The sequence below is a fragment of the Halichoerus grypus genome, chromosome 13 (assembly GCF_964656455.1).
Source record: "Halichoerus grypus chromosome 13, mHalGry1.hap1.1, whole genome shotgun sequence".
Taxonomy (NCBI): Eukaryota; Metazoa; Chordata; class Mammalia; order Carnivora; family Phocidae; genus Halichoerus; species Halichoerus grypus.
In genome coordinates, this window is record NC_135724.1 from 42,791,575 (window position 1) to 42,814,736 (window position 23,162).

Below are 23,162 nucleotides of genomic sequence, written 5' to 3' on the forward strand. Positions count from 1 at the left end.
AGGAGATACCAAAAGCAGATCCATGTTTCCTCCTTCAAAATTTTGTCTCTGGTTTGCTGCTAATTTTTTTAGAAAAGAGGTTTCCAGAAAGCTTTCAGAGTACTTTAATGTCTATGGTGCTGAATTCCTCCCTTAAATATCTATCATTTCATATATGAGTGCAATGTGCTATAGTGAAAGAATGTGGACTTAGAAAAAGATAAGTCTGTTTCCTTTTTGTCTGACATCTTAGCGAGGCTGCAGGGGTAGACGCTGCTCTCCCAGCTTCGCTATGCCGCCCAAGGATGACAAGAAGAAGAAAGATGCCAGAAAGTCGGCCAAGAAGGACAAAGACCCAGTGAACAAATCTGGAGGCAAGGCCAAAAAGAAGAAGTGGTCCAAAGGCAAAGTTCGGGACAAGCTCAATGATCTGGTCTTGTTTGACAAAGCGACATATGACAAACTCTGTAAGGAAGTTCCCAACTATAAATTTATAACTCCAGCTGTTGTCTCTGAGAGACTGAAGATTCGAGATTCCCTGGCCAGGGCAGCCCTTCAGGAGCTCCTTAGTAAAGGACTTATTAAACTGGTTTCAAAGCACAGAGCTCAAGTAATTTACACCAGAAACACCAAGGGTGGAGATGTCCCAGCTGCTGGTGAAGATGCATGAACAAGATCCCACCAACTATACATTTTGGAAAATAAAACTTTATTAAATCAAAAAAAAAAAAAGAGAGAGAGAGAGAAAAGAAAAAGATACATCTGGGTTCAAATTCTAGCTCACTAATATTCTGGCACCAAGGCCCTAGGCGCCCCTCCCATGGCCTTACTACCTAGTCATCACACCCATTACCCTCACACCCATTACCCACCTCTGCAACATGAAACTCAGTGTGTTCTGTAGCTACAACCACCTCTCCTGCCTCACACTCGCCCGGCTATTCCAAATACACTTTTTCTGTAAGTTCTTCAGGATCCAAAACACTATTTTGGATTTGTTTTGCTTTGTTTTGTTTCTTTTCTCCATTTTTTACTAATATTTTGAATTTCTTTGCACATTGCTATACCTACCTGGAAAATAGCGATTTTTTTTTCTCTGCTCAATTATTTTCCCTGGGAAGTCAGGAATTATGCTTGTCTTGCTGACCATGCTAATATAATAGACCTTTAATAAATAATTTTTATGCACTTTTGAAGAATATTACTTAACATCTCAGCTCCTCTTTTTTGTCTCCCCTGTAAAATATGGATACTAAAAGTAATAGAATTTTTGCAAAAGTTAAAAATGAGATGACTTATACATATAGCTCTCTTGTGCATAAAAGGTAATCAAGAAATGTTAACTCTCTTATCCATGCCCTTTTTTCTAAGATACAGAGCCATGGAAAAGACAAGAAGATAGCAGGGGATTGGGAAGTGGGAATCTCTTTATCCTTTATGGCCATTATTATAGAGATTTTATCTAAAGATTATGTAGAAAAATTTGTCATGTCTCCAGCATACTTGATTAGAAATTTTTTTTCAAAACCTAAATTCATTTCATTTTTTAAAAATGGATTGTGCCTATTCGTGCATTGTTGCTCCCATATATCCATATAGGTTATTCATATGTGTAAATGATCAGGCAAGGATTGTGCTGGTGTAATTAACATCACACTACTGAAAGTAAACAGTGATATTTACAACTTGCTAGGTAGGGAATGGGGAGAGAGAGGGAAGAGTAAAAGAAGCTAAATAGGATATAGCAAGAAGTCCTTATTTCTGACCATGAGGAAACTGTTCTCAGCTCAGACTCCTCTCAGAATATTAATCTTCCTGCAAAAACATGTGTAAGATAAAACCCTTTCTCCCCTGAGCAATCAAGGACCCAGGAACAAAACCCAAAGTGCTAGAAAATCATGTCAGCAGAAAAAGAAACCATTTCAAGATAATAAGTAATTAGGGTTACATTTACAGAGCATAATTGAGAGATGATACCTCCTTAAAAGCCCCCATTGATTAAAATTCAGTATTTAAAGTGAACTTAGTGAACCCTTATAAGCAAAGACTAAGAATTTTCTGTAAATAGTGAAAATGGTCCTAAATCAAGAAAGGGAGAACCTACCATAGACCCATGAGGAAAATGAACATTGAGGAGCAGAGAAAAGGATAAGCAGAATTTGCCAGAAGACAAAGTGTGGAGGAAAAAAGTATTACTTTACCTATACTGTTCAAGTGTTATCCTTTGTTCCTTAGTGACAGGGAATTTGAAATTTACATCAGAGTCCAGAGTGCTCACCATTACATTATGGAACCTGAAATTTAAATCAGAAGCATATAGTTTATCATTTATGCTACATTATAAATAAGTATGTTTACGTTTACTATATGGTAAAGTATCTATGGTTCTCAACTCTTGAGTCAATTCATGCTCAACTAATTCTTTTATCAACTTAATAAAATTCTGAGATAAAATTCATGTATTGCTATATTTTCTCAAATAGATGGACTATACCTAATTACTGCAGTCAAGACTTAAGAACCAGTGGGGTAAAACCTAGTAAATAATAACACCAGAACTTGATTTAATAAAGTTTATTTTTTTCTGGGTATACTTCTGATTAGACTTGCATATGAAAGATACAGAGAAGGATATAAAACAATTACAGTGTCTGATAATCCTATATCCAGTTTCTTTCCCACACCATTGGCAGATTCAATTTAATTAAATACATATTTATGGGACACATATGTACCAGGCAGTGTACTGGGCACTGTGATATAATAATGAATGACAGTTCCTGTCCTCAAATTCATAGAATTCACCGGGGAAACAAAGAAACAGGAAACTATCTCTCAAGTGATGAACACACACAATGACAGGAGAAGGCTAAGACACTAAGAGAGACACCTAACCAGACTATTGGTTGGGGTAGCGATGTAGAGTGTGATTTTACCAGAGGTGATTTTCAAGATGCACAGTAGTAAACAGCAAACCGTGATTGGCCAGGTGAATGTGGTAAAACATGTTCCCTAGAGGGTCGCTGAAGATTTGAGAGACAAGATAAGAGAAATAAGATGGGAAAGGTTGTAAAAGACCTTGCAAACCATTTTAGGAGCAGAGAGAAGCCATCACTCTACTTAAGAATAAAATCAAACGTTCAAAGTTAAACATATTTTCAGTGAACTACTTGATATTCATTTTTCCTACTGATGCTGGGATCCCCTATCCTATGAAGGGACTCTTGAACCAGAAAATGGTTTGGAGAAGGGAAGATTTTGGTAAAACTAGAAGCAGGAAGACACTCATTGTTATTGCAGTAATCAAGAGAAGAGATGATGTTGGACTGAACTAAGTTACCAGCAATGAAGCGGGGGGGTGGACAAAATAGAGAGATAGTTAGGAAATAAAAACAGAACCTAGTGATCCATTACATCAGGTTTTAGTGAAGAAGACTGAGGAGTCAAATATAATGCAAACAGATTTATAGCTTGAACAACTCAGTGCATGGCACTGCCATTCGCTTAGTTATGAGGAGCTGGTTTGTGAAAAGGGAAGAAGATCAAGAATTGAATGTTTTCCATCTTGAATTTTACATATTTTTGTGATAGTCAAGTATAAATGTCCCATAGACAGTTGAATACGCAGACTTAGATCTCAGGGGAGAGCTATGTGGAAGAGATCTAAATTTGGGTGGTCACAAATCTTTACACGATCTACACATTTGTAAGAGTTTATACAACACTATGTCTTTGTTCTTCCCACTCCTATTTATATGTCCACCTTTGTACACCTGCTCAGGGACCTATCCATTACCCCATGTCTACATCCTCCTCTCCCCTGCTGGCTCCTTTCCATCATCATTTATATATGCTAAAGCTTCTCTCATGTTTATCAGAAAGGAAGCAAACAAGCAAAACTCTCTCCTAGCCAACATCATATATCCCTCCTTCTTAGCAGAATTGCTTATATTTCCCTTTTTCATTTCCTTCTGAAGTCTGGCTCTGTCCTTTGCCCCAATTTCCATCACCATTAGTCCACCAAAATTATTCTGTCCATTTTTCCACCAAAATTGTACTGCTTGTTATACAGTGAAATTCAGTAACTATTGTCAGTCTTTATCTTCAGGGACTCTGAGCATCACTTGACTCTATTGACTACTCCCTCCTTCTGGAAGCCCTCTCTAGACTTTGTGACTATTTATTCTCCTTGTTACTTCTCTTACATCTCCTTAAGAAGGTTCTCTCCTGTCCCTCAAGGGCTGGTACTCTTTTCTTACTCTACACATATCCCCATATGATGTCATCTATTCTTGTTGATTATTATTTCATATAAATGATTCCCAAACATATACCTCTTGTACAGAACTTTCTCTGAGGAGAACATATAGCTACAAGGTAAAATTCCATCTCCTTAGCTAGGCATCCTCTAGTCTAGCAATACTTTGTAATGCCGCTAGTCTAACTTGTTCACTCACTATTCCATGACACACCACAAGTGAGGTTCTTTGTTCCCATCTGTTCTCTAATCCAGAATGCCCTACTCCTTTATTCTATTAATGTATGTTTTATCACTCTTAAGTACAAGCTCAAAACTGACTTCTCCAGTAGATGTTTCTCTAACCACTCCATCCTCTGAATTCCTATCATATCGTTGTATCATCCCCAGAGTACAGGAATAGCAAATAGGTTCCATCTTGAATGAAAATGCTGATTCACAGAAAACACCAACCTAGTGCTCAGTACCGGGGAAGATTCGCTTTTCTCCATGTCCATACACAGCATGAAAGTTTCATGATTAATTATCAACGCCTATCATCAGCCCAAGAGAGAAGGGGCAGCCTCAAGTGTACATAGTTACCATCCATGTTATGGTTCTTGAGATTCACTTCCTTGACCTCACTGATATGAGGAATTCTTAATCTCAGGAAACAAACTGAGGGTTGCTGGAGTGGTGGGGGGTGGGAGGGATGGGGTGGCTGGGTGATAGACATTGGGGAGGGTATGTGCTATGGTGAGCCCTGTGAATTGGGCAAGACTGTTGAATCACAGATCTGTACCTCTGAAACAATAATACATTATATGTTTTAAAAGAAGAAGAAGAAGATAGCAGGAAGGGAAGAATGAAGGGGGGAAATCAGAGGGGGAGACGAACCATGAGAGACGATGGACTCTGAAAAACAAACTGAGGGTTCCAGAGGGGAGGGGTGTGGGAGGATGGGTTAGCCTGGTGATGTGTATTAAGGAGGGCACGTTCTGCATGGAGCACTGGGTGTTGTGTGCAAGTAATGAATCATGGAACACTACATCAAAAATTAATGATGTAATGTATGGTGATTAATATAACATAATAATAATAAAAAAAAGAAGAATTCTTATTTATTTTGATTGCAAGTGCCCTGTCCTTACAACCAGATTTGAAATCACAAATTAAAGACTGGATTTTATTCTTCATCATATTCTCACACAAAAAAATTAATGATCAGTAAATGTTTGACAAGGAGGAGATGCCAGTAAATTTTGGAAGTGGAAACAAATGTGGTATACCGAAAAAGTAAGCTTTCTAAACAAAGAAATTGATGTCTTATTACCTATTCTCTAAAAATGCATTACAAAATTAAATCACCTTACTCCCTATAGATCCAGATGGGATAATAATATTTTTAGAAAATATTTTCCTTTTGAATCTCATGCAATCTCTTTTTAAAAATCTATCAGTTTTAAAGTATATCCTCTGGTTTAAATGGCTCCTACAAAATTATGCACACGGCCTCTATTAAATGCAAAGTCAAGCTTTATTGTTAAATATTCCTATTCATTTTCCATTTTAGTAAAACAATATCTTGAGACGTAGAGTGCATTCAGACTTTAAACGTATTTTAGAAGAAATGTAATATGTAGAGGATGTTATACTAAAACAATGCTACAGGGGCGCCTGGGTGGCTCAGTTGGTTAAGCGACTGCCTTCGGCTCAGGTCATGATCCTGGAGTCCCGGGATCGAGTCCCACATCAGGCTCCCTGCTCAGCAGGGAGTCTGCTTCTCCCTCTGACCCTCCTCCCTCTCATGCTCTCTGTCTCTCATTGTCTCTCTCACAAATAAATAAAATCTTAAAAAAAAAAAAATAAATAAAAAAAAAATAAAACAATGCTACAAAAATGAAAAATGATAGGGGTAAAAAATACCTGAAAAGGGATACTCTCTCCTTCCTCCCTTTTCCCGGCACTTCTCAGGACTCATCCCATTGCACATATTCTTTGGGAAATGCTTTCACAACTACAACATATAAAATATATGCTTCATATCATGATCAAGAAGAGCTCTAGACATATAGGAAACTAAATCCATGAATCAACCATTTAAATATCTAATATTTTAATTTAGTTTCACAGTTTAAATCCACTGGTGTCTTTAACACCTTTTGTATGGTTTTGTCATATTAATGGTTGATGGGCTAAAATCTATTTCAAGCAACAAATCAGAATATCCAGTTCCCAAATTTAGCTTTTTAAATTACTCCTCCTTCATTACATGCTGCTTTACTTCTCTTGTAACACTGGAGAAAGAAGTGTTGTCTTATAGAGACACAGTTCTGAAATAATGCTAAGATAAATGTGTATCGAAGTACTGTGCCTCTTTGATTAAATAGTAGAGAGAACACAGTCTTTGGAATCACAAAGGCCAGATTTGAATCATTCTCTAATACTTACTCTATTATCTCAGATAAGCTGTTTACCCTCCATATGACTTTGGACAAGTGCCTCATTTGTGAAGCAGAAATAATACCTATCCCATAGAAGCTGCAGTCAAATGAAATTATGAGTATTCTTTAAAAAGCACAATGCCTAGAGATGTTCTGATTTTTTAGCTCTGATTATTTTCTTTCAAATGTTCCAAAATAAAATTATAAGCTGAAAATATGAATTTAAACACCTACTGTTATTTTTTCTTAACATATTCATTAAAGCATGTGCTTGGTTGAAATAGGAAAGGACAGTACTAAATTTTAAGTATAAAAGAATTTATAGTAGAAATGGTAATATCGACATATATGATTTACCATGCTGGCTGGGTTGGTATAGATTTTTTTTTCTACCCCTTTCTTGCTGCTTTATAGTTAACAAATAAACAAGCTAATATAAAAGTTACCCTAAAGTTATTTACAACAAACTTCTGTAAGTTTGTGTTAAAAAACTTTTATAGCCCAATAGATACTATATGGAAAGAAACACTTATAAAAGGAACTATGCTATTTATTCTCAAAAGATGTTCATTAAAAAATAACGATCTTTCAAATGTTATTCAATTTTCACAACTTTTGATAAATTCCAAAAGTATCTCTTTTTTCTCTCTTTTTCTCAAAAATTAGCAATGAAGTAGGAAGAGCAGGATTGGTATTGAGTAGATCCACCTTTCATTTTTTTTTTTAATGGAACTACTTTTAAACTTCTATAAGAGGCTTTAAATCTCGTTTGTCCTGCCACTGACTGATCTGGGGTTATCAACAGATGGTAAGTGATGCCAAAATCTGTAAATAGCCTAGGAAATGGTAAAAAACAAACAAAGAAACACTGGAGCTAAACTGAGGCACCTGGTCATTTGATATACTGTGGCTACCCTTCGTCACTTCTAAAACATGAGAGAGATTTTACAGAGATTTTTTTTCAAATATTGTGATACAAATTTTGACAATATTCATTACATAATATAGTGATCTCTGGAGAAGGTATGAGGACTCCCATGATATCATAAAGCTTTAAAAGTAATAAAGCAGGAGAGAGAAGATATCACTTCATGAATTTCAAGAAAATGGAATACAAAACAGTAACTTGATATTATTGTAATAGTTCATATGAAATAATTAATAATTATAGGCAAATAATGTTTTGTATTTTATTGTCTTCCAGAGTAGGTATACAAAACACTATCTTGGAAATTATTTAACTTTACTGTTATCTAGCCTATATGTCTAAGAAAAGCTACCATGTTCTAGTTAGTAGAAAATAGAATGGGAAATGTGGGTGTTGCAATAAATAACTGATCATCAGACCCCATAGGATTTGGTTGTTTACTGAGCATTAGTATTCAAGGAAATCACAAGCATTGTGTTCTTTCCATTAAGTAATATTAGTGATAGTGATCTCAAAATACTATTATAAGAATTAATGTGGCAACACATTGCAAGCCCCTAAAAAAATGATAGGTTTCATGTAAGACCCAATATAGTAATACCATGTTAAAAACCTGAAGACTGCTCTTGAAGGTAAAAGACAGGACTCTCTGTATAAAAATAACACTGCATTATGCTCTTTGAAGCTGCAAACAATTTGAGAGGGTGAAATTTTATTTTCTCAGATGTTCCAGTAACACATAATTCTATGAAAAAAAATTAGATCTAGATATGAAAGAGAGGACACCTGGAGACAGATGAATTGAAAAACTAAATTTGAAATGAATCATTGAACTAATGCATAAAAGCTATGGGTTTAAAAGTTTTACCCATGCTTCCTTTGCTAATTGCATTTGTTTCCTGCTGTGGCCCTTATTGTCATGATGCTGGTGATACTAAATTTGTGTGTGTGGAGAATGAGGCCTGTTACCTTTCATGTCAGAGTTCCTGAAGAACAGAGGCCTGTATTTATTTCAATAGTGAAAAGGACATGTGAATGCTGGACAGTGCTAATGGACCACCTCTCACCTGCCAACCACTTCTTATCAAACTGAGGAAATACCGATTGACAATCTTGATCTGAGAATCCACATGTCCTTTCCTCTTCCCTCTCTAATCTGCCCCAAAGTAGGGCAGACATGTGAGGATCTGTAATATTTTGGTCATTAAGGTTCATGTGTCCATCAACTCTCTGTTTCAACACCATTGTATCTTTTAATTCTATGAAGGAAATAAATTCTAATTCTAATTACATGAAGGAAATAAAAATCTCACTACACCCTTAATAGATATTTGCAAAACCTATGACTTCACTCCATTATATTTTGTACTATCCCAAAGTAGAGCTAAATCCTGGGAACAAAATAATCAGGACACCGAAAGTCTGGGGTAAATTAACTTAATGCCTAACTTGAAACTAATCATGAAGTTATTTTTCTTTCTGTCCGTATAGATGACAGTCAGACAACTAATATAGTCAGTGTAACCAATGTCCATTGAAGCCAGGGATCCATACTGTTTATATAAAAGGTTGAATTGGGTTTGTACTGATGTCAGAGATCTACTGGAAATTTTTAAAAATAGATACGTGGGTTAATCTTCATTTTTACCTCTTTTTCCTCAGAAGTTTTCAAAGAGAGAGGAAAAAAAATGTCATTTGGAGTAAAAGTTTGAAAATGTTGGATTCTAGTTTGCACATTTCTGCAATAAGAAATTAATAAAGTGTTTATATTTGTCACTTTCAATTAGAAGAAATATGATGATGATCAAGTGTGCAAGGAGTTTAATATACATCCAAATAATTCCTGCAATGTAACTCACTGAAGCTATAATTAACATGCTATTCAAATGCCTGGGCAGGTTAAATCTACACACACAAAAGGACCCAAACTTCTCTCAAATGTTTGAACAAGGGAAAGCTGATCCCCTGAGCAATCTATAATTTCATAGATCTTTTTTATTAATCATTTTTATCTTTGTGTTTGTCTCCTTTTGTATACTAGTCTAGACTATATAATCAGTATTTCTTTCAGCAAGTAACACTATACAACCATATAGATTGTGAACCCCACATTTTATGAAGTATAATAAACATAAAATGATCTAAAACTATGAACCAGAAGTTTAGTACACTTACTTTTCTTTCAGACATGAAAAAAAATTTGAAATGACGCTTTTAGGAACTATAAACCCAATACTCTGCACATAGTAGATGTTCTAAATGTACCTTTTGCTAATGAAAACATCCAAAGTATTAATTGATATCTGTCTTAAAACAATACAATATTAATATGTTATATTAAGCATATTAATAATATAAATATACTAATCATATTCATATTGACAATAACATGAATTTGACATATTCTCAATATGCCAACCTCACATCATTGTTAATATAAATATTAGTATATTTATAATATTAATATTGATTGATTAGTATAGTAACATTAATATTTATTATTAATAATACAATATTAACATAAATACTAAGGAATCTTAAACTCTTTTTTTAATCTTTTAATCTTTGTGCTTAATTTTTTTTTATTATGTTAGTCACCATACAGTACATCATAAGGTTTTGATGTGGCGTTCCATGATTCATTGCTTGCGTATAACATCCAGTGCTCCATGCAATACATGCCCTCCTTAATACCTATCACCAGCTAGCCCATCCCCCCACCCCCTCCCCTCTAAAACCCTCAGTTTGTTTCCCAGAGTCCATAGTCTCTCCTGGTTCGTCTTCCCCTCCGATTTCCCCCCTTCATTTTTGCCTTCCTTCTCCTAATGTCCTCCATGCTATTCCTTATGTTCCCACCAATAAGTGAAACCATAAGATAATTGTCTTTCTCTGCTTGACTTATTTCACTTAGCATAATCTCCTCCAGTCCTATCCATGCTGATGTAAAAGTTGGGTATTCATCCTTTCTGATGGCTGAGTAATATTCAATTGTATATATGGACCACATCTTCTTTATCCATTCATCTGTTGAAGGGCATCTCGGCTCTTTCCACAGTTCGGCTATTGCGGACATTGCTGCTATGAACACTGGGGTGCATATGGCCCTTCTTTTCACTTCCTAAAAGCGACTTTTCACATGTGTGTCTTTGGGGTAAATACCCAGTGTGCAATTGCTGGGTCATAGGGTAGCTCTATTTTTAATTTTCTGAGGCACCTCCACACTGTTTTCCGAAGTGGCTGTACCAACTTGCATTCCCACCAACAGTGTAAGACGGTTCCTCTTTCTCCACAACCTCTCCAACATTTGTTGTTTCTTGCCTTGTCAATTTTTGCCATTCTAACTGGTGTAAGGTGGTATCTCAATGTGGTTTTGGTTTGAATTTCCCTGATTCTGCTATTCCTGGCCCACGACCCTGGACTAAGAATAGCAGAAAGCCATTACTTCCCAGGCCTGAAGACGAAAAGGGGGCGATCCCTCCTGGAACCCAGAGATGGGAAGAACATGGCAAGAGAAGCTGTGGCTTTCAGTATAGAGACACAGTTAATGTGGGACCATGAGAGAGCTGGGAATAAACTTCTTGCTGAACACAGCCTGCTGCCACCTTTCAGAGTTCCTGTTGGTACCTCCTATTGGCTAAACTCACTGGAAGCCAGAAAGCAGGAGCACCTGCTGCTTCAGGCCATAAAAACCAGCCTCCATTGGCACAGAGCTGGATGCAGGTCCCTAGCAGATATCTCAGAGAAGCAAAGAGAAAACATCCAGTACAGCTAGAATGAAATTCACTTTGACTCCTCATAAAAAGAAAAAGATTTGCTTAGCCAATTAACAGTAAAGCAAAATGTACACATGATAATTAAAAACACTTAAAAGGAATTGATCAATTAAAGCACCTTTTCCTTAGGAAAACGCTATTCAGGAAAAAAAGAATTCTACCTATAAATAACTCTTTGAAAATATAGTAATTGTCTCAGGAAGCTTAACAAGGTTCATCGTGCAGTTATTGTTACAATAAATACAGAAAAGAAACAAAACTGATTTTTTATAAATGTTTCACAATCCATAAATCTAATTATACAGACTCCAGTCTTCCTCAATTTATCTGAACTAGTGAGGTTTTAACATATATCAAAAATATCTAAAAATAATCAATGATATTCTTTTTAAAACTGATAGAATTTACCAAAAGATTCATAAAGTTTAGTGGCTTATTAGAATAACGTGAATATATGTCAAAATTCTTCAAAATTTCTTATCTGACTTCACTATGCATTATTTTGAAATATTTGTTATCACTCCTCAGCATGAATTCGTAGAAAACTTTATCTTTTTTTTTTTTTTTTTTTCTCTGCTACCCTCCTCCTATACCACACACTTGTTAAGTCACCAGCCTGGATTGGTATCTCTGGAAACTCATCTCATTTCCTCTTTTAAAACTCATCATTCTTTTAAAACTCATCATTCTCATTTTTCCTCTTTTTCATTTTTTCTATTCCAACCCACACAAATTCTTTTCTCACATGTTCAGTTATAATATTTATATAACTCCTCATTTGCTTATATTCACTGTTATATCATTTTCCAACTGTTGTTTTTTTTGGGGAGGTTACCTATATTATTAAATCTTCAGTCAGACTAGATGTTGCTTTAAGTGAAAAGAACGACTCCTACATTTTTCTTATACATTCTACAACATCTTCAGCTAATGTTCAACTCAGGGATATCTCATTTGTATGTTGCATTCGTGAGGAAATCATGTCTATTTCTTTTATTCTTATACATAATGATGTGTGTATATATATATTTTTGTTTTTATATCTTAATAAAAGCATTTCTTAATCATTTAAAAAACAGAACACTAAACATTTTAGATTCACCAAATTAATGATTTAAATAATAAAGATCTCCAAAAGTACTGTGGTACCATGTGGGAGAGTTATAGGATTCCTTGCAAAATGGGATTTTTATTTTTAATCCTGATGCGTTTTAGGGATTCATTTTAGGGCCTAAGTCCCCAAATCAAATACCACTTTCCCACTTTGTTTGGTCATCGAACTGTTTTCTAAATTACCTGAGGCATTCAGGCCTTACGTATTAAGTAAACAATGCAACTTATCTATGTGTTAGAGCAATTGGAATTTAGACACAAAGGTTATGTCTGAAATGTAGGATCATGATGTCTTTTAACAGCATGTTTTATAAAGTCTGCGGTGTTGTTTCTGCCTTGCCACTGTGGACAGAATCACAGCTGCACCCAGATGACCCCATAAGTAGAAAAGTTCAAAGGGCCAGTTCCCTGCCACTGTTGTGCTCCAGATCCACTAAGAGGAAGTTGATCTTCTCAGCGCAGATGAAAGAGGTCTTTGGAAACCAGACGACTGATAGAACAATTCCACCCCACCCCATTTTCTGCAATTAGATTGCCTTATCATTTCTTTAGTAGAAATTTCACAAGCCTTCCTTTAAATCAGGTTTTATCCTTTCTTAAGATATATTTATTTATTTGAGAGAGAGAGTGCATGAGTTGGGGGAAGGCGGGGTGGGGGGGAAGGAGACTCCCCACTGAATGCAGAGCCCTTCCCAGGGCTCCATCGCAGGACCCTGAGATCGTAACTTGAACCAAAACCAAGAGTCGGACACTTAACCAACTGAGTCACCCAGATGCCCCTAAATCAGGTTTTAAATAAGTCAGTTTGTTAAAATATGTATCTTGAGAAATGGCAGTGTCAATAGATAGGAAGGGAAGGGTCTACAGCCTTACAAGTTTGAGATATGGGGTACACTATCTCTCTTGGATATTTACAACATATTTAACTTAGTGAGGACTCTGAGAAGATCTGTAGTAAAGGAATCTGTTTAACTTAAATTTATCTAGTCCTTTCATAAATTAATTTGAAGTTGGGATTCTTTCATTTTTTTTCTAGAACATCTATAAACATTTCTTAATATACCCATGTTTCACAGGACACATTTAGGAAACATTGCTTAAAGCACGTGAAGTTTTAAATAAGGTTTTATTGGATTGGAAATATGGTCTGTGTCCAATAATATTTATCAAAGCATGTACCTACATTCCTCCTTTTAATTAAATATTTTAGTAGTTTCTTTTTTTATAGCCATATTACTTATAATTTTTCTTCATCAAATTGAAAGGTGATAGATAAGAATTATTCTTTATTTTGTTAAAGGATAATTTAAGACAAAGTCATAACTTTCAGGCAAATATAAAATGAACACATGTTCAAGATCTTATTTAGCTAATGAATGAGGGAACCAGTAAGATGTTGCAGTCAGTTCAAAGAATTCAGAGGATACACATATAAAGGCAATTATGAATGCTAAAGTGAATTTACCAGTAGAATGCATCTTCTTTGGGCACAATTCATTGGCATTTTTATGAACAAGAATCATTTTGTACTACTAATTTTTCTATAATTTACACAGCTATAAAATAACTCAAAGACAACTTAAAAGGGTACAGGATACTCAGGAGCATGAGTGTCTGTGTGTGTGTGTTGTTGCCCATTTCAAAGTCTTGCACAATATTTCCTGCCACTTTTTAATGCAAAACAAACCCATTTATTTTAACCACTATTTTTAAGTGTTTGTGTTCCTTGCTGTTTTTAAGACCTACTTTCACTTTAGTATACCGATATCTTCTTTATTGAGTGATTACTATATACCTAAAATAATCCTTGTATGCATTATTCCATTTAAACCTCACAAATATGATAATATTTTATCATCAGATGAGGATATGGAGACTCAGATGGATTAAGTTTTGAAGGTCACACAGGAAATAAGAAGCAAAACCTCAAGACCTCAAAAACAGTCTGACTCTAAGGTTCATGCTCCAAACCAAAGTACCAACCTGAACACAGTGCTTAACTTTTGTCCTTCAAATAGTAAAATAAACTCACCTTAAGTTTAGCATGGACATTAGTCTTACTGAGTAAAAGTGTCTCAACAAGAGCCTGATTACCTATCCATTTCCAGACCTCACCTCTCCCTTGAGGCCAAGACATATATTCAACTACTTCCTTAACATTTCACTTGGATATCTAATGAACATCTCAAAATTAATTTTTCCTAGGCCCATATCTTATCCATCAGCAAATGTCAACATCTCTTCTCCCAACATTTATTCTAACCTTGTCTGCTCTTCTCCATTTTCCTTGCTGCCACTCTGCTTCACTCAATTATCATTTCTTACCTGAACTGCTTCAATAACTTCTCTTTGTTAGCATCCAGACCATACCTGAACAGTGGAAAAAAATGGGCCAAAATAAAACTCTTTCATTGTTTTCAACTGTCTTAGATTATCTGTTCACATTGCCAAGGCAACCAGTTAAAAGTGAATAATGAAATAATACATCAAATAATTATTCTTTTGGAGTTACATGAATCCAAATAATGGCTATTCCCACTGAAGAGCATAATTGCTTCCCCAAATGGGTCAAGTGAACTAGTTATCACCTGGAATGTGAGTTCCCCAAATTTAGGAACAACATCTTATTCTTAGTGTCTTTTTATTCCCAATTCCAAGTTCAATGCAGAGCATACATGCGATAGTCATTAAATAGCAATGAATAAATGAAATGTCATATTAGATGCAGGCCCAACTGATGGTTTATATTGCTGCATGATATGTCCAATCAACTGTAATGTGTATAATAATCAAACACTAGTGCCAGTGACAAGAAAACTCAGAGGCTGATTTAGTTGTTTCTCAGGCAGCCACAGATGTTAAAAACTAAATGGTAGGTAATTTTAGATCATTAAAAACATTAATTCACTATTCCCAAGAATTGCCAGATCTAACTTCTAACCCCTATGATGGAATATTTAAGTATACTGTTTTTATTAAATGATGGATGAACTTCGGGAAGAATAGGGGTTGAGATGCTTTTAACAAGACCACTGGCTTAAAAATATGCTTGGGTTTTTGCAAGAAATTAAATTTCTAGTTTCACAAAATAATCAACTCCATCATGGACATTTAAATAGCTATTTTGAGCAATGTTATATACCTTCTAGTATGATTCTATGAAGGTTTGTAAGGTTTTTCCAGGATATTTTGGTATATTTTTCAAATCTTCACAGTTGAAAAAGCAAAAACTATTCACACAACAGGTATGAACTTGCTAATATTGAAATGATATGGAAACTCCAAAAAGAAAACTGAAGGAGAAACTGAGATAGGAAATCAAGGCAAAGAGTATCAGGGTTAAGCCCCTGAATCCAGGAACAGGTCATAATGTGAAGCAATGAAGAAGCCACAAAAACTGAATAGTATCAACACATTGATTCCATGTTCAAAACCAGAAAACATAATGCAATATAACAAATTCGAGTGTGCTTCAGGGGACACACTGGGACCAAGCACTGGAAACTAAGATTAGTTCTAAATATATGGCTATCCTATGTATAAAATCAACATGTTAAATAACAGAAGCGAAGTTAATTCGTCAAGAGTCTGCAGTCTGTCTCAGAGGAGCTGAGAGAGCAGTCTCAGCTTCCAAATGAGACCTTCTAGAAAGCAAGAAATCTAGAAAGATTATACAATCCTTATCATTCATTATCTGTATCTAAAAGATCAGCCTTGTCAGTTAATCAATCACTGAAAATAATTTGTAATAATGAAGGCTGGTAAGTGGTAAAGACACTAAACAGTTTGTTCTAAAAGGAATATATGACCCTAACAACTAAAATTAAATTTGCATGAATTACTTATTTACTGGGGTTGCCTGGGTGGTGCAGTTGGTTAAGCAGCTGACTCTTGATTTCAGCTCAGGTCATGGTCTCAGGTTCCTGGAGTCAAGCCCTGGGTCAGGCTCCACACTCGGCGGGGAGTCTGCTTCAGGATCCTCTCTCTCCCTCTGTCCCTCCCCCTGCTCGCATACACTCTCTCTCTCTCTGTCAAATAAATAAATAAATCTTTTTAAAAAATTGTTTATTTACTATATAAAAGCAGGTTCAATTGTACCCAATGGTAACCACCTGACTCAAAGTAATTAATGATAGTAGGAGTAACATTTTCATCTGGCCTTTGGTATAGACCAGACATTATGGTGCATCCATTATCTGATTTACTTCTCAGAGCAGCCCTACACATATGAGGAAACTAAGGCTCAGAGAGGTTAAATAATTTTTCCAAGGTGACATGATGTTTAATGATTACTGAAAGAAATGAATGCAGGTCAAACTAGGACAGTCCAAGGGAAACCACAACGTGGTTACTCTAGGAAAAAGGCCTTTGCAAACCTAATTTTCATTCTAATGGATATTATGAGAAATCAAATTATGACTTTTTACAACCAACAAGATTTTAGGAAGACAGGAAACTACTAAAATTGTTACTTTTTTAATTCAATAAAATCACTGTACATGATTACTGTAAATATAACACTGTTTGGCCTGGAATGATGAACTACATTCTGCATTAAAGAACCATAAAACCGGGGTGCCTGGTTGGCTCAGTCAGTTAAGCATCTGCCTTTGACTTGGGTCATGATCCCAGGGTCCTGGGATCGAGCCCCATGTGGGGCTCCCTGATCAGCAGAGAGCTTGCTTCTCCCTCTGCCCCTCCCCCCCACTCGTTTTTTCTCTCTCTCAAAAATAAATAAATAAATAAATAAATAAATAAATAAATAATAACAACCATAAAACCTTCCATGACTGTTGTAGTGTCTAGGTCCACTCTCTGCTCCAGCATCTGCAGTAACCCACAGCCCATGCCATCCATCCTCCATCCATCCTCCATCCATCTTCCATCCATCCTCCATCCATCCTCCATTCTCCTCCATTCTCCTCCACTAACTCCCACCTGAAGGTATGTGTCATCACCTTTCTCACTAACAGGAAAATAAATATCTAAAAGTAAGGCTAGAGCTAACAACTCCTTAGAGTTCTCCCTCAGAACACAGAATCATAAGTGCTTAATAAATAAGTTTTTGTTTTTATTTTTTTAAAGATTTGTCTATTTTAGGGGCACGTGGGTGGCTCAGTTGGTTGAGCACCCAACTCTTGGTTTCAGCTCAGGTTGGACACTCAACCGACTAAGCCACCCAGGCGTCTCAATAAATATATTTTTATAGAAAAAGAAATAGAGAAAGAGAGGGAGGGAAAGAGGGAGGGAGGGAGGTAGGGAGGGAGGGAGGGGTTTAGCAAAGAGCAAGAAGTGAGCAGGGAGGTAGGGGAAAAAGGAAGGGGGAAAGGAAGGAGAAAAGGAAGGGGGAAAGGAAGGAGAGAAGGAAGGGCTATAGTTTACATTACTAAAAATGTATCTTGAATTGTTACACCTGTTCTTTAAAAAGCAAGTTTTCAACAAATATTTCTAAGGAGCAAGAACCAGTAAAAGTAACTCATATGTAGTTAATAGGCAATATCAAAATAGTTAAATCTGTGCCAGATAACCTTGTTAAGTATTATAAAGATTTAATCTAAAATGTAAAGAAATGTAAGGATTTAATGTAGAATGGCATCAAATCTAATGCAAGAATATTATCTGTTATATTTGTCTATCCAACAATATTTGTAAAAAGAGAACAAAATTAGGTTTTGTTTTTTTAAACTGACCTTGGCAGTTTTGAATAAATATACTTTCACTTGAGCTAGCAATTATCTTATAGTGATAACATAATCTTTTTGTAGTTTTAAATGACTTTTTACTTTTTTATTTTATTATATTTTATTTTTTTAAGATTTTATTTATTTATTTGAGAGAGCATGGGGGAGAGGGAGGATGGGCAGAGGGAGAGAGATAAGCAGAACCCCCTCTGAGCAGCGAGTCTGTCTAGGCTGTCTGTGGCTGGGCTCAATCCCAGGACCCTGGGATCATGACATGAGCCAAAGGCAGATGCTTAACAGACTGAGCCACCCACATGCCTCTTAAATGACTTTTTAAAAGTAAGTCCTTGCAGACCTATTTTTAGGCAAAATATGCTGTAAGAAATGGTCAATTTATAACAAGGAATTACAAATGGAAAACTATTCATTATAATTTCATTAAAATTTAATATTTAAATTGGCAGACATAGGTCCTCTGCTTATGTTATAAACCAAAAGAACTCAAATTTTAATTTTTATTTCTAATTTTTTAATTTTACTGAAACTTTTCTGTGTACATCCATGAAACCATCAGCATAATCAAAATAATTTGTATATCCATCATACCCAAAAGTTTTCTCTTACCCCTTGGAATCCCTTTTTCCTACCCATCCCACTCCTCCTCCTCATTCCCTTATTGCTGATTTTCTGTCACCAAAAATTTGTTTGCATCTTCTATAACTTTACATTAATGAAATAATACAATAGTCACTCTTTATTATGGCTTCTTTCACTTACCATAATCAATTTGAGATTTATCCACATTTTCCCACATATATACATAGTTTATTTTCCTCTTCACTAATTTTTTTATTGAAGTATAATCAACACACAGTGTTATATTAGTTTCAGGTGTACAACATAATGATTCAACAATTCTTTACATTACTTGGTGCTCACCATGATAAGTGTAGTCACCATCTGTCACCAAACAACATTATTACAAATATTTTGACTATATTTGTTGTGTTGTACTTTTCATCTCTTTGACTTATTTATTTATTGATTTTTTTAATTGCTGAATCGTGTTCCATTGTATGGATATACCACAATTTGTTTATCCATTCATCTACTGATGCACATTTGCATTGCTTCCTACTTGGGGCTATTAAAAAATAAAGCTGCTATGACCATTCATGCACGAGTGTTTGTGTGGACACATATTTTCATTGATGTCACCTAAGAGTAGAATAGTAGAGTAGAATGGCTCAATCATATGATAGGAATATAATTAACTTCATAAGAAAATGCAAACTGTTTTCCAAAATAACTGTAACATTTTATATTCCCACTAATAGTGTATGAGAGTTCCAACTGCTCTAACACCCTCACTAACAACTGGTATGGTCAGTCTTCTTAACATTAGCAATTCTATCTAATCGGTATGTGATGATACCTCATTGTAGTTTTCATTTGCGATTCCCTAATGGCTAATGATGTTGACCATCTCATTATGTGCTCATCTGCCATCTGTGTATCTTCTTTGGTGGTACCAAATACCTCTAAAATCTTTTACCTATCTTTTCATTGGGTTGTTGTTTTCTTATTACTGAGTTTAGTGAGTAATTTATATATTCTGGATAGAAATTCTTATCAGATATGTGTTTTGCAAATATTTTCTCCCAATCTGTGGCTTGTCTTTTTATTCTAACAGTGTCTTTCAATAAGCATATGCCTTTGGTTTTAATGAAGTCCAATTTATCATTTTCTTTTATAATTTGTGCTTTTGGTGTTGTATCTAAGAAATCTATGCCAAACTCAAGATCACAAAGATTTTCTTCTCTGTTTACTTTTAAAGATTTATAGTTTTAGTTCTTACATTTAGGTTCATGATTCATTTTTAGTTAATTTGTGTTCATAATGCAAAAATGTTCATGTTTTTTGCATATGTGTGTGTGTTCCAGTATCATTTGCTGACAGTCTTAATTGTTTTGATCTTTTAAATCATTATGAGGGGTATAGTATATATCCTACATATATACTATGGATAATAATGAAAACTTTTAGTAAGTTTTTATATATAAAGCTAAAGAATAAAGATTTACCTTATATTTCTTTCCTTATCATTCCATCTATCATTCCTTGGAAACTGACTTGAAAATAGTAATGAAGTGAAATTTTTATTTCCTATGTAAATACACCCTTAGATACTCAAGTAATCACAGAGCTCACTATCTTAGGGTCCATTTTGATTATTAACAGAGGTGCATGAAATTCAGAACATAAAAACTGGAAAAATCAAGAATCAAGTCAATTTTTTATAGTCTTTATAAAATGATTAGCCATCTGTTACTTCTTCCCCCATATCCATTCTCCCCACTCTTCCTTTCAGAAATGGACCTCCTCCCCCACAGAAGCACACAGTCATAGCTATTTAGCTAAGGACTACAATTCCCTTGCAGCAGTGATGGGGTTTGGATGATACAAATCAACATGGGCAACTCTCAGATCACACTTCTACCACAAAGCTGCTCTTTCCTTTCCCCCTTCTCCTGGCTGATGGAGAAATGGAGACCACATGCAGGGACGGATTCTGGGGTGATGTTCAGGAGCAGAGCTGCCTACCTGCCTTTACACCTTCTTGTCCCTGAACTGTTTAGATGAGATAACATTCCATCTCATTTGAGAGACTTGGTCAGAGCATCGTAGTCTGTACTCTAATACTGGTGCTGGTACACAGCCCTGGGATTTTTTGCTCGAATTTGGCAGCTGTATCAATAATCTCAGTGGGAGTATATTCTCTCCTCATGAATGATTCCTGAATTGAGGCTGCTCCACCGGCCGGGGTCATGGTTGCTTTCCTTTGTATTAAGGATCAGACAACACGAGGTGCTTCGTCTACTTCACTGTCAATCACCACAATATCCTTTCCGTCATTCTCCTCACATTTCCAGGGATTCCACCTCTTAGCATCCCAATCAGGTTTTGTCACAATCGGGTCTTGTCATAAGCACTTGGACCTCGATCGGTGGCATAAACAGCATGCTACAGGCACCAGACTGTTATCCCGCTCTTCCACCTTGTCTGCCAGCCCGGAAGCTTGCAGAGTAGTGAACACCCACATATCCTCTTCTCCCCACTTTCTGAGTCAGGCTTGGTCTCCTGCTGCGCCCGAGTGGCCAGCCCAAGCGCCCACGGGAGAGGCCAGCCCAGCCGGCCACCCGCACGTCCCCGCTCCGCCTCCACGCGCTCTGCGCACTTCCTCCAACAAGCGCCCGGGAGCAGCCCGCCTTTTCACGGCGCCCCAACTCTCACGGGATCCACAAGCATCTGACCTACAAGCCCCGCCACACACACACACACACACACACAAGGTCTGGTGGCCAAGCTGGGATTTCCCCAGATGCCTCCTTCCCAAAGGCCGTTTCTTCTGTCTCCTGGCTGCCTCACCAGTTGTTCCACAACCTCCCAAGTTCCCCGCGTGAACGTCAAAACCGCCCTGCACGCAGGGCAAGGAGAGAAGGAGGAAAGAGGCAGCCACGCCGGAAGGTGGTGTGCCAAGCTTAGAAAAGCAAGGGAACTTACCGCGGCTTGCATAGGGCTGCCGAGAGGAGTGGATTTGCTCCCGCGCCTGCCAGAATTGTGAGCTTTTCTAGAGAGTCCCTGATGCGGCTCAGTCACATGCACAGTGCAGACAATCTCAGTAATACGTTCTTCTCTGGAGGTTGCACCCTTGAAGCATTCTGGCCATGGAAACGGTGGCCTGAAGGAACATTCCGAAGGCAGGGGAGGGAGGGAGGAGCCTCTCCTTGCCCGTGTCCAGCTCGCAGGTCACCGAGAGGTCACGTTCCCTGGATGACCTCCTCCAACAACTGGACATTTGGTGCTGCCCTAACGGAAACTGAAACTATGTGGCAAAGCTGTATTAGTGAGATCAGAAAGAGGGTACCTTCCGTCGTGCCGCAACAAAAATTCGGCAAAACTGTTTCCCACGATACTTGGAATACGGACCCTTTACATACGAAGACTATGGGGCTCTAGGAGACGTAGTTAGGCAATGTCAGCGTGCTGGTGTTGTTCACTCCCTATGCCATGTGACAAGGTACTAAAAGGAGAGGATTCAAGCAAAAATTAACCACTTCACATTTCACAAGCAGAGAAGGAAAGAAAGAAAGTTCTGCTAAGGGAAGTTCCCTCTCAATTTGCTGGGAGTCCAGGACTTTGCGGCAGGGCAGGATTGGAAAAAAGCAACTGCTCTGTTCCCCAACAGATCAGATGGCTCTACAGAGCCTTTCTCCAGAGGCTTGGCTTACCTATTCTCAAATGTGTATCAGTCAGTGGCAAAAGCAGATTAAGGGTTGCCTCCTCGCTAATGCCTATTGTTTCAAATGGCCTCAAGGTGGCCAACACTAAATTGAGGGAAACAGGGGTGGTCAAGAGTGGCAACCAATAAACAGATGAGCGTCTGTGCATCAACAAGACAGGAAGACATCTTTAAGCATGGTGATTCTCAAATGAAACTGACTGGAAGCTTTTAACCAAAGGTCGACCAATTAGAGACAAGTTGGCATTAAAAGTATGTCTTCCTGGACATACACACCTTCCACACAAACACACACACACACACACACATGCAAAAAACATGAACTTTTTTGCACTATGAACACAGATTAACTAAAAATGGATCATGAACCTAAATGTAAGAACTAAAACTATAAATCTTTCAAAGTAAACAGAGAAGAAAATCTTTGTGATCTTTGTGATCTTGAGTTTGGCATAGATTTCTTAGATACAACACCAAGAAAGAAAAAGCTTTCACAGCCTGCTCCCTTAGAGATCTAGCTAGGAGACCTAGGGACTGTTTTAGGCGCCAGTACATTAATCCTTAAAGCCTTTGCCACTCAGGCTTGTGACATCCTTGTTTATCAAAGCAATTTCCCCAAAATCTTAGTCAGAAATAAAAAGGCAAATATAAGAACCATAGAAACAATGACCTATAGAATTTCACTATTTCTATGAATCAGTGGT

At 36.7% G+C, this 23,162-nt stretch overlaps 1 pseudogene; it reads left to right on the forward strand.

The window, feature by feature from the left end:
* Nucleotides 1–212: 212 nt before the first annotated feature.
* LOC118522780 (small ribosomal subunit protein eS25 pseudogene) lies at nucleotides 213–711 on the forward strand (annotated as a pseudogene).
* The last annotated feature ends 22,451 nt before the right edge of the window (nucleotides 712–23,162 follow it).